This window comes from Sinohyriopsis cumingii, chromosome 3 (assembly GCF_028554795.1).
Source record: "Sinohyriopsis cumingii isolate HCF-2022 chromosome 3, ASM2855479v2, whole genome shotgun sequence".
Classification (NCBI taxonomy): domain Eukaryota; kingdom Metazoa; phylum Mollusca; class Bivalvia; order Unionida; family Unionidae; genus Sinohyriopsis; species Sinohyriopsis cumingii.
Window position 1 is genome coordinate 45192646 of NC_142963.1, and position 13871 is coordinate 45206516.

A 13871-nucleotide genomic window follows, 5' to 3' on the forward strand; every position below is an offset into this window, starting at 1 on the left:
TTTACTCAATAGCATCCAGCTCATATATTTTACTGTAAGCAACACTTCATTGATTTTACCTGTATAGGCAAACAAACAAATTGGACATCTTATGGATAAGCTGTTACTGTAATTGATTAGTTGCCCTCCATTTTGTATAGCAATTGCTATAAGCAACTCTCTGGTGTTTCTACTTGTATAAGCAGTCAAATTGAACTTCCTACAAGTTATTTGTGACTAGAATTGATTATTTATTGTCCATTTTCTAAATATTAATTACAATTCTTTAATTTTCTACATGTACAGGTCACATGTGCCATTCTACAGGTATTTATCATAGTAAATAACACTTCATGGATATTCACAAGTTCATAAAGCAGGACACTCACTTCACTATGTATATATAGAGTCTGATCTGTTTTTGTGTTCCAGTTTAGACTGAGCAAGACCAGTCTAACAACCACCCAATATGTGTAGTTTTCTTTGGTTGTCATTCCTTGAATACATGTCAGATAAGTATATCTTGAACAGAAGTCAATAATGGCTTGAGGATGTAAACGTCAGCATGTTTGCAAGGGTTGGAAACCAAATCATTTAATGGGCAGTCAGATGGAGATCAACAATGTCATTTACAGTCTTGCATATCAGTAGTACACACTGGATACATGGATCAGTATCCTGTACCCTGTCTTAATATCAAGAACTGGACGTCATGCCAAACAAGATGGCTATGTTCATTAACGACCAGACATGGCCATATAACTCTGATCACAATGGGCCATGACCACAATCATATCATATCAGCCACCAGAAAATAAACTTGCCCAGTTCCATGACTTGCATAGTGCGGCTAAGCACCTCCTACACATGATGCCCAGTTTAGTGCCATAATACCCAAGAACCTACCTCATTAAACCAGTCATACATGAGACTAACCTGGATATTGCTGCTAAGCACATCCTTCACATGATGTCCAATCTATAGACACTCATGGATCAGTCTAACCTTCATTGGGCTGCTATGCACTTCCTGTCGAAGACATACAGTTCATATAGGCACCTTCATGGATCATTCTTGCCTGCATAGTACCACAAGACACTTTAAGCATATGATGTCTATCATCTGGGCCTTAGTTTTCAAGAGATATCTCTTCACTCACTCTCAAGCCTCTGCCACTCAAGAGACACTACTTAGCGACACCTTCAAAGTAACAGGATCTGACTAATAAGTGATATAAGTGTAGTGAGCTGCCATCCTCAGTATTCTTCTCCAACTACTTTGCAGGTAGAACAGGAGATGGCGAGTTCACTACCTTATTTATAATGATGAAAACTTGCACTCAAGTTCCCATGTTATTAGATTTTATTTGATGAGTCCAACTCTGCTTTGCAGGCTTTGGCCAATCCCATTGGAGTCCTGTCCAGCTCGTTCCTCAACATCACCTGCTGGGTGTACAGATTGAGATCAGGTAACAGGTGATCATTGTCCTTGTTTTTCAATTGCTTCCACAATCAGACAAGTTACTGATGCTCTGGGACTGCTTTCATCATCAATTACAAGTACCAAATGTCTACAGATGTTTTATGTCTCGCAAATGCCATCTGGTTTCCTTTTGGATACCCATGATTTGATTCATAACATCATGACCAAGGATCAATGTTGCATCTAATATATATGATGATATTCAATAGGCGGAACACTGCTTACAATTTCCCACCCGAATCTCACTAGCAATATGCATGTAAATAGTAGCTATGAATTAACAACAGGTGGAACGAGATGCAATGCTCTCTACCTCTGCCTTAAAAGACCACCATGGGACAAACTATGCTCGCAATCTCTATCTCCTGTTCTCCTCTTTAATGATCAGTTTGATGGAATTCACGACAAAACACCATCCCTCACAGTCTCGGGTACAATGAGAGGGATTTGCAAGGCAACCAACAAAAGGTCTCAGGGATGTCCCCAGAGCACATGCCCCTAGGAAACAGTCCTACCGAACTTACCAGCATTTCATGAGACCCTCCTTATCTCAAATGACATATTGACCCCACCCCTCACCCCCTTTATCAAATAGCCTGCTAAGAAGGCTTCAATCTTTCGTTGCTGAATGGGGAAGTTTTACGATGATGACATGGGATCCCGACAGTAGTTTCCTTTGGATCGGTATCACGTTTAGTGCACCTACTAAACCTTTTGGCCAGAGTACTTACTAATCACATGGTCGTCAAACATTGCAGTATTTATAACATGGCAGTCAACCTAAATACATCCAATCAGCTCTGTTACGCTCTTGGGTCACGATGAAATGCATTAACGGGTTTAAATGCCATCCATTATGGAGGCTATGCAATCCGTGTGCACTTGCAAGAGGCATGATTTCACGTCTCTACTTAAATGGCTTCGAGAAATTCTGCGGTTCGCCTATAACAGGGTACAAAGCAGCAGACTAATTATATTTTTAGAGCGAGACATGATGCACTTGTCACCGTCCTTTCTCAGTCTCCTTGTCAACAAGGACATTTCCGACCTCGTACCCGCTCAAGATTCGATTGACTAGGTCTGAAATCAGTTCAAGTAAAAAGTATGTTTTTCCCAGGAATGAGAATCGAATTCATGCAATGGTAAAGTTACATTCCTATATCTGCTATAGAATTCCTTTGCCTTCTGAGTTTTGCCCAATGCGGCAGCGGACGTATTAGTCATTGGTTGCCTTATTGGGTTCCCATAACAAAGATTATGTGGTCGAAATTGAGACCAAACCTATGACCTTTGAGCCAGTTCTTACCATCTGCTACTATACAAGATTGCATCTCAAAGGCAGGGAGAACACTTTGGAATCGCGTCGGGGATACCTATGCAAGCGAAACTTACGGAAATCGCGATCGCTACAGATGCGAACACAGAGGACTGGGGAAAGAAGTCTCCTGCCCTTTCCGGATACCATATGAGTGTGGTCACTTCAGGATCATTATTACATATCAATTTATTTTATATGGAAACAGTTTTGAAAGCTTTCATTGGTGGTTGTTGAACCTACCAGGGAATATAGTTCTCATGTCGTATACCATGGTGATTATCTCAAACAGAAGAGCGAAACAAGTACTCGAATCTTCTTATTCTTGTTTGGGATTTTCAAACGTCGTATCCTCAAAGACAATACAGGTGTAAATTCGACATATCCTAGGCCGGCTAATGTATTGATAGACTCGTTGTTCTGCAAGAAGGAACTACCACAAATGGAAACGTCTCATCATCCCTCGGTTTTCACTCAAAAGAAGCTCGATGATATCGACTTACGATGGACCTGTTGGTGGCAAGGTACAGTGCCAAAAAACCCAGCTTTTGTCTCACCGGTCCTGAACCCAAAGGACTGGATAATCGATTGTCTTTCTATAGATAGGAATGGCTGAAACACACATTCAACACCTCAGATTCGAACGTGATACTGGAATAAAAAAACCCAGAGTGTCTCCTAACCTGATTACTTCACTCAAAGGGGAAATATTGGACTTAATCATCAATCTCGCAACAGGATCGCAAAAAATCGTATCATCCCATCATCTGCGTTAAGTAACCACGACAGCAGGTGTTTCACCTCAACCCAGAGTTGCTGAACCTGCACATCGGGATTTGAGATAGCCGACCACATTAGGCAATGGAATATACTCAGTGGAGAACACCGTAACACTTTATACCAACGTAGGCATCCATACCTCAATACCTTTCTTTGGCTTTCGATATGAAACAGCACCAAACACAATCAAACCTACCATCCCACTGGCAGACTGTACTATCCTAGAAGAGAAGATATTGGACAAATCAAAGACCTATCTGATACATTCATTTGGATTTCACCTGTCCAGCGACACTGGACCCTTGCCCAACTGGAATTTATCATGGGCATTAACCTGGCTGAACAAGACACCCATTGAACTGCTATCAAGAGCTTAATCAGTCCTGCCTGCTCACTACTTTGGCAGTCAACAGGCAAAATCGGCAATATATTTCCTATTGGTTGACCCATCTACATACAGTTCCGACAAGTTGGATCAGTATCGCTCATGAAGCTCCCTGCTTTCGTTGCCAGGAACCGACTTCCGTTGATGGGCAATCAGGTATTGTTAATGATTCCTGCTTATTCCGGACAATTCATCTCATGGTCATCTACAGGACTCAGTGCGAGCTCTGACGTGGTATTTTACGAATATCGAGCTATTGCATCGAGGATGCTCACATCAAAAGAATGAAATGACAGTGTATCAAGGTGGAGACTTTCATTCTCAATAAAGTGGTATAACTGTTCGGCATATCGGACTAAACCCAAACCAATGATTTTGCTTCGCATATATGCTCACGAAGTTAGGACTGTCACCGCAGACACTGGATATGAGTGAAACAGTTCTTTAACTGTAATTATCCTTGCTGTTGAATGGAGATCCTAGTACACTTCTCCAGTTTGTATAAGAGATCTTTCATGCTAAAAGGATCAATTCGATCTGGAGGAACCGTACACATGGTGCAGAAGTTTACTATTCCAGGCCTTTCGACAGCTTCATAAAGTTGCAGCTTTACAACTTTCGCTGGATTTGCGAGAAGAAAAAAAAGTGTTTTCCCTTTCCCAGACAGATGGAGTGTTTCCAGTCGGGTTATCTAGAAGCTATTTCACATACCTTAGGGGTCAGAAATGAACTCTCTGGGGTAAGGGGATTATCTTTCTTCACCTCTTGCCTATTCTCCTGAGGTATTATGATTGGGTAACGTATTTTAAATAAGACAGCATTTTTTAAAGTAAAATATGTTTCTTCGATAATACCTGCCCAGTCACAATACAGATACACACTCCTAGCCTACCCGCAGTTACACCCATATAGAAAGCCGCCTTCGTCTCCAATAGTAACTAAAGAATTGACGAGATTTGTCGCTAATCCAGGTATCAAGTGGAGATCACTCTGCCACCTAGGTGGACAGATGAGTTGAAGCTAAACGTTTTAGCCTGGAAGAGCTGGATTTGCGAAGGAATAGTAGTTCTCCTAAGGCGTTATGATTAGGTAAGTAAGAAACATATTTTACCATAAAACAAAATTGGTATCATACTGTCTATGTACTTGAAAGGCAATAATTCTGTAGATTACAATGAGTATGATTTTCTGCTTATCTTTAGTTCCTACAACGTGGATTTTGAAAGATAGTTAGGCTTGCGTAAAGAATAAAAAATTATAAAATGTCTGCGTAACTTCAGTGTTTGCATTTAAAATTCATTATGTGATCGTCAGGACCATCATACTCTGTAGTCTGTACACAGGGTGGATAAACTGTTTTTACAGAGTGATGCATAAGAAGGGAAAATTGACATAATTTGCACTGTTGGCAGCTTAAGGTTTACAGATTAGGCATTTACAAATATTAAGCGATTATTCCTTTCAGTGTAAGACCAATGTAAGAGTGTTTGCATTTAAAATTCGTTATGTGATCGTCAGGACCATCATACTCTGTAGTCTGTACACAGGGTGGATAAACTGTTTTTACAGAGTGGTGCATAAGAAGGGAAAATTGACATAATTTGCACTTTTGGCAGCTTAAGGTTTACAAATTAGGCATTTACAAACATTAAGCGATTATTATATTCCTTTTAATGTAAGACCTCTTACCATGAAGTCTGAGAGGTTTCACTCGGCGATTGAGGTATCATCAATCCGTCTGGTGCCTGTGAACGCGTGCAGCATGCATCGACAAGGGAAGTGTAGTCAAATCAGATCGGATCAAATCATTATGTCACTCTATGTATACTAAAGGCAACTTATACATGTCGTATGTAAAACACCCCGAAAATGATTTGTGTGGATTTAAAATAGTAAAATTGTCTGCTTCGACAATAGGTACTAAAATAGGACTATTATATGAGTGATGAGGACCATGAAACGTGTTTGTAGATCATGAAAGAAATCTAAAACAACTATAAACGTCTGCATGATCATCAAAGATTTACAAATGTATTCACAGTCACATCGCACCACCCTTGCACGCTTCATGGAAAACACGAAACTGCCGGTAATATATTCTAAATAGACACAATGCTCTTAGTTGTTCAACAGTGGAAATGTACTGAGATATCCTGTCGAAGAATATTGAAACTATATACTAGGCATGCAACCCAAGCAAAATTGTTTAAAACCTGCTGAGGACAGTTATAGTATGAAACTTAATCATATGAAATGGTGATCGCTGCCCAATACTGTATAAAGTCATATTGGGATAGCTGTTGGTACAGCATCAAATTTGGGGGCCCCGAGTGGTCTAAAGCGCTCTCCGTTACGGATCACTGCCATCTCACCTCTGTCTGCGTGGGTTCGAGTCTCGGATTCGGTTAATATGGATATGTGAGAAAGCTTGCAGGTAGCTTCTCGTGGGTCGGTGGTTCTTTCCGGGGTTTTCCCGGGTTCTTGCTCCACCATTAATACTGGCCGTCATGTATAGCCTATTGTGTGCTGAAAAATGGCGTTAAACCCTACAACAACAACAACAGCATCAAATTTGTATCTGGTGTGTCACGAGTTCGAACCTCAATACTGAGGGACTGTTTCCAGTATCCTTAAGCAAGGTACATTGCCTCAATCCACCTTGTGTGTGTGTGGATGGTATCGAGTCAAAATATCGGGTGTATAAAATATCGACGGTAAATACAATTTTGACCACGATGTTTTGATGCTAAGCAGAGAGAGAGAAAGATGTAAATACAGAGGTCCCACTCTTAAAAGACCACCCATTCTCCACTAGGAAAGTGGCCATATGAGAGGGGTGGCGTTTATAGACGGTAACTATATTTGTCAGAAGTATATGTATGGGTATGAAGAAAGCTACATGTAACTTCAGTTATTATCTTCATTTAAAAGTAACATTATCAAACGTTAAGAACAGACTTATTTCAAGTGAATTTACGTTAATGGTTTTTAAGCGTGAAGTTTAAGTGGGATATTCACGGCAGTGCAAAACCATTAAAAGCCCATGTCATTTAAATCTTAGTACAAACATCGCTTGTCATTTGGAAGCATTCAGTTTCCATTTGCTACAATTTTCCGTGGCTGCAGAATATTCTCGTCTGTTTAAGAAAAATGATTTGAGTCTTTCCAATATTTATTTTTTTGGCAAGAACTCTTGAACTCTCCTCCACTGTCGAGAAATCGAATGACTTTTACTTTTCCTTCCAAAGTACAAAATTTCCGTTTATGTGATGAAATATTAAAATTTCGTAACAACTTATTTCTATGTTGATAACTCTGCTGCAATTTAATCATGCATACAAAAATTTTGTAGATTAGACGAAATGTCTTTGGTATAAAGAATGTCATACATGTACAATCACTTGATCCTTCCGTCTTTGCCTGCTACCGTGTTTTCTTCAATGTTTGTTTCTCTTTGTATGTGCATCCAACAAAGCTATAATTAGCCTATGATGGCCAATTCGTGATTTTGACCATTACCTTCGGTCATAATCAGCATAAAGAAGAGCTCGACAGCTGTGTGAAGCACAAAACCTATCACAACATTGTTGAGTCAATTTCCTATAAACGTCGGTGTTGATAGATATAAAGTATAGTTGCTTGCCACGAATGAATAACGGTTATATTTCATCGAGAGGCTGAAAGTATTTTTTATCCCATGAGATGAATATATGTTATTCACTCATGGCAAAAAAAATTTTCATATTTTATGCTCAAACGTATTGGCTCGCAAGATGAACTGCGTAACAAATTGAAGTGGCATATGTCTTAGTGGATCCCACACTATGTCCGCGCTTTATCGTTTATGTTCTGCTGTTTTATGATTATTCGCACAAACATATAAACAGTTAGATAATTCTTATTCCATTTTCAAGGTAAGATCAACATTAAGAAACAAAATTCACGCCTTGTTGGATTTTAGATGGAGTCGTCTGTAACTGGAAACGGCCATCTTAACCATTGGGCCCCGAACGTTTCTAAGAATAACTTCGAATTTCATGGCTATCTTGATATCGACGTGGCAGTGAAATCATTTCTCGTAATTCATTCCAGTGAATCATCACAATTATTCTGCTTGGAAAATCCAGTAATTCGCGGTCTAGCATAAAATAAAATGATATAACGTTCAGGATAACCTGTACTTTAGGCAGCAATTATCTCAGTAACGAAAACCAGACAGCTAAGAACAGACATAGGAAAAGATAATCAGATTAGTTTTTTACCTTGTGAATTACATACTGGTTTTGAACAAGTTTTAGATCTAAAAAATGTGGCTTCTTGAGAGGGGTAAATTTTTACCTTTTTTGAACTTCAATATGCTAGCCACGTCAGAGATATGGCCGCCCACAAGGGATACTTCTTTAGGCAAACGTTTCGGTGTCGAGAAAACTGGTTGTGTAGAGGAGGTGGCCGCTGATGAGGGTGACTTAATAAGAAGGGGATGACCGTATTTTAATCCTCTGTTTCCATATGACGTCAAAAATGTACAGATTTGAGACAGTGGTAATTTACCACAATGCTTGCAGGTGACAGAGAGTAGTTCTCAAGTAGTGTAGGCTGGTACTCTGTGAACACCTAGTATGTGAATGCCCGTCGTCTGCCTGTGCTCGGCTGTTATGACAGTCAGCCATTGATTGCTTGCATCATTTCGACAATGGTTGTATCAGACCTAGCTAAAAGTTGCTATTATCTTGTCTCAATCACTATCTCTGCACACATCACACAGCAACTAGACTACAGTTTTCTGTTAACTACACGTATCCATTCTCGCTTACCCCCCCCCCCACTACACCTTGATAGTTGTTGCCGTTACACCTTCATTGCTGAATCACACAAAAGGGTAATTTAACCAATATTTTAGACTTGCTGTCATCCTTACAGCATTATATCTATTTTAAATAAAAACACTGGATCTTTATTTCTACACGGCAGAGGTTCTGTAAAATGTTTACCCTAAGCCTCTGTCTGCAATAAGCACTAGTACATGAGAAGATTACATCACATTAACTTCCTAATGTGTACGGCCAGAAGGTAGCACAAACCACTGAGGTTCCAGGTTGTTTAAATCTTGGTCACATGACTTACTTTGTGCCATGGTTAAATCATCTCCGTTGTTGTCTTTATTCCTGATTGTCAATGCACATCATGCTTTCATACACTTGGTTCATGAAGACGCCTTTTCAGCTGTCAACAGAAAACTGTTACATCTCCAGATAAATATTTTGTTTTCTCAGATTAAAAATAATCATCTAATAATCATCTATGTGGATGACTTCATGCAATAAAACGAAGACTAATGGAAGAAATGGCCTTCATTAGCCTTTCTTTTTATAATTTTGCCAGAAACTAGAAGTAAATTGTTTTGCTATCACTATCTGGAGGGAGGTTGATTTTTGTCGGCATGAACAATACTTTAATGCCCTGCCTTTACAGATAGGCAGGGTTTACAGTAATCCTTGTATCCCTCTGTTCATCTCTCCATTTATCCATCCATCCTTCCATCTGGTACAATCTTTTTAGGACTGTTGAAGTTGGTAAATATTATGATCAACACATGAAGACGTGCAACAAATAGCTTAGGTCCTGTCACTTTTGTTAGAGTTATTGCTCTTTTTCCTGTATCGTAATGCAGTATATGACACAATTTTGTTAGTACAACTAGGTACAGTTCTTATCTATACTGGTCAAAGACCGGAAATTTTTATGAGCTGTTATTTTTGCGTCGTTTATCGTCCATCTGCCCATTAGCACAAGTTTGTTACCACTATTCATCTGAAACTGCTTGGAGGATTGTCATGCAACTTTGCACACACATTCGTCTCATGATCTAGTTGGTCTGAAATGAAAATGAGGCTGATTTGACATCCAGTATGGCCACCGCAAGAGTCATCTTGAATATATTGTTATTGTTACTCCTGAATGGACAGTCATATTGACATAGGACACACTTTTCACAAGAAGACGTCGTATGGTGTGTAGTTGATAGTAACTCAAAATGGGATGTCTAATATGGCCACCACAATAGCCATCTTGAAAATCCTATTGATACACCTCCAGACTGGATGTTCATATCAAGATGAGGTTTTTTTTTTTTACTGTAATACTTGTATGATGTCTAGCAAGTCTTAAATGAAATTGGTGCCTTTATCTTGCCCATTATCTTCTTATTGCTGGTCACACATCCAATATGACTGCCATCTTGAGCACTTTTATTGCTACTTGTCTTGAATGAACGGTCATATTAACATGGGGTTTTTACTAAAAGATTTCATATGATGTCAAGCTGGTCATCCTTAAAATGGTGCAGCTCAAACATTTAGTATGACCACCACAGTGATCAACTTGAAAATCTTGTTATTGTTACTCGAAAAATGTGAAAGCCATGGCAGCATAGGGTTTTCACTTCCAATATGGCCACTAGCAGACTTCATATAATGGCTTGCTGGTCTTAAATTAAAATGGTGCTCACATGGATTCCAGTATGGTCAATATGGTTGCCTATTTTAAAATCATTTTATTGCTATTTTTCCTAAATGGAAAGTTATTTTGATATGGGGTTTCAACCAAAAGAGTTATTATGGTGTCTAGTTGATGTCAAATTAAACTGATACAAATTTACCCTTAATATGGCAAATATTGTGACCAAGTTGTAAATATTTTTATCTCTACTAATCCCAGATCATTGATATATTAATATGGGCTTTTCATCACTAGACCTTTTATGATTCCTAGTTGGCCCTAAAATAAAATAGTACCAATAGCACACCCAGTATGGCTGCCATGATGACTGTCTTGAAAAAAATAATGTTGCTGCACCCCCTGAATGGATGGTCATGTCAACATTGAGTTTTCATCAAAAGACTATTTAAGATGCTTGCTTTGTCGTAAATTAACCTTGTTTTAATCTGACATCCAGTAAGTTCACCACAGCAACAATTTCAAAACCTTGCTTATCGCTGTTAGAGATGGTTTCAAGATTGGACAGTTTAAAGGAAAAATGGTTTTATTTTGAATTCCTGGAAATTATTTTTGCTCATTAGATAATCAGTCCCTTCAAGAAACTCTTGTTGACTCTCCTGGCTATAAGGCCAAGTGAACTTATGATATTAACCTCCATAAATCATGCGTTACTCATCCATCAACAATTGCTTATGTCCACTCTGGAGACTATATTTTTGATCCAGTGTTCATCAAACTTGGAATATGGTTTTATATCATTAAAATCTATGCGATGTTTTGATAATGAACAATATCTGCACATGTTAATGAGATGATCTTCCATCCAACTGACTGTCTCTGGTATCGGCCTTGAACTCGATATGTTGCTATTAGCAGTTTGACAGAAAAATACTCAGCTATTGGTTGCATACAAGGGTTGGTGCTTAACTGTAAGTGTCGGTGTTGGTTTATAAGGACTAATGAATGTCTATCTATATGGGTATTGTCTGTAAGGATGTATGTTGCTCAGTAATTTTATGTATAGGGGGTGTCAGAAATCAACACGCTGGATAACTGGGTTGGTTGGGCAAAGCCCCCTTTAAAGTATTTTGCCTACAAGGCATTTTCATCTTTATTTCTCAACGGCAAGCAATGCAAAAAGTTTACCCACTGTAATATATATATATATATGTATATATATATATATATATATATATATATATATATATATATATATATATATATATATATATATATATATATGTATATATATATATATATATATATATATATATATATATATATATATATATATATATATATATATATATATATATATAAAGAGAGGGAGAAAGAGAGAGGGAAAGAGAGACATACATACCTACATACATACATACATACATACATGGATTACCTAATGTGGACCACAATCTTTATTTCTCAACGGCAAGCAATACAAAGTTTCCCCACTGCAATATATATATATATATATATATATATATATATATATATATATATATATATATATATAAAGAGAGGGAGAAAAAGAGAGGGATAGACAGAAATACATAATTACATGCATGCATGCATGCATGCATACATACATCATACATACATACATACATACATACATACATACATACATACATACATACATACATACATGGATTACCTAATGTGGACCACAATCATCATGATCTTTGGATACATTAACAATAGACACATTTTATTTAGCGTCACTTTGTATTTATATAGTAAGGAGCATTAACTCTAGTGAGCAATTTTACAGACTATAAACAATAAAATAATAGCAATTAACTTCAACAATCATACTTACATAACAACTGAAGTATGTTACTGGTTCTTAAAACTCCACTTCTATGCTAAAAATACATAAGGCCATCCCAATGTAAAAAGTCTTTTAAAAACTCACTGCTAATCAGTTTTGATGTATATATTCTACTCTACAAGTATATGCCAAATTAAAAAGTACATGCCTGATGACTAGTAAATGCGCTCTAGTGATACCGTTTTAAAATCATACAACTAAAGAGTACATGAAGGAAAACATATATGAGAACAATACCCATAAATTACAGTAAATGAATACTTTAAGCAAGCATTCCAAAATTAAAAGCTAAAAGCAATACAAGTGACTTATCACTAAAAACACCACATTTGTAGCAAAGCTAAACCAACAAATGTACGTACTGTTTGTAGTCGCTTTTAAGCCGAGCCCGACACATTACACAGATCTAGATCTGCCTTCACATAATGCGCTGTTGTATCTGGATCTGTTTAGTTTGTTAGGTGTAATCAGTTCAACAAGTAACATATAACCTGATCTGCAGGCGCATTAGGCTATGGCAAATTAGGATCTTTTTGTTTGCAGTTTGACAAGGCTTATAAGCGAGTACATACGGTATATGATGCGGGAGTAAATTCATGTCAAACTATGCATAAACGACATAAGTTGCATTTAGGTAACTAAAAGTTATCAGCAAACGTACAAGACTAGCAACTAAAACACAAAACACGCAGTGATTATAGTAGAGCAGCTTGTTGTTTCTACGCATGAGGTACTGACAAAGTATGTTCCTGGACCAGGTCTTTTAGATTGTTAAAATCAAAGATTCGATTTGAATAACTCCAGAATTTAGCTGCTGAATATCTAAAAGATTGTAGCCTATACCTTTATTGTGTTTACATACCTACAAGAGTAAGAAAATTTTTTAAAATTACCAGGTCTTTTAGTATTTTGGGCAATATATTCCTTAAAATTTTGAAAACATTAAGTGCCGTGCTTTTCATTCTTCGGACGTGGAGAGTTTATACATTTGCCAAATCCAAGAATTCGTAGCAAGGTTTCTTTAATTCACTAAAGACAAATATCAGCTCTTTCATGGAGTTTTTCAAACATATTAGTGTGCCTGCTGAAATTCCAGGTAAGACAACAGTAGTTTGCACTCCGTTTCCAATGTAGATTTCATGACATGAAAGTCATTGTTATTACTGGCAAGTGTTTCTTAGGTATAAATATATGATCCGACTCATTTTGCATAAAGATGATATTAATTTTAAAAATATATTTCAGAAGTACGGTATGAGAACTGATCGGTGGGGTAGAACTGTATAGATATTTTTTCCATGAACTAGTTGAGTTGCCTATTTTGACACATTGCATTATGCTTGAGGGGTTATATATAATAGAGCTCACTGTCGAACGAGAAAGTTTATATGCTGCGCGTTCCGTCTAGAACTGACAGGAGAGTGCTTTGAAAGAACTTCGTCAGATAAACTGTTGCATTTTGGTTTTGGTCTTGAGCCATGCGTACGTCCTCTACTTGTCAAATTAGGATTGTCTGACAGCAGAAATATATGGGTTAAACAATATGTCGAAGTAATTAGTGATCGGGTCACAGATAGCTCGTTCAGTGAGTCTTGATATGCGTG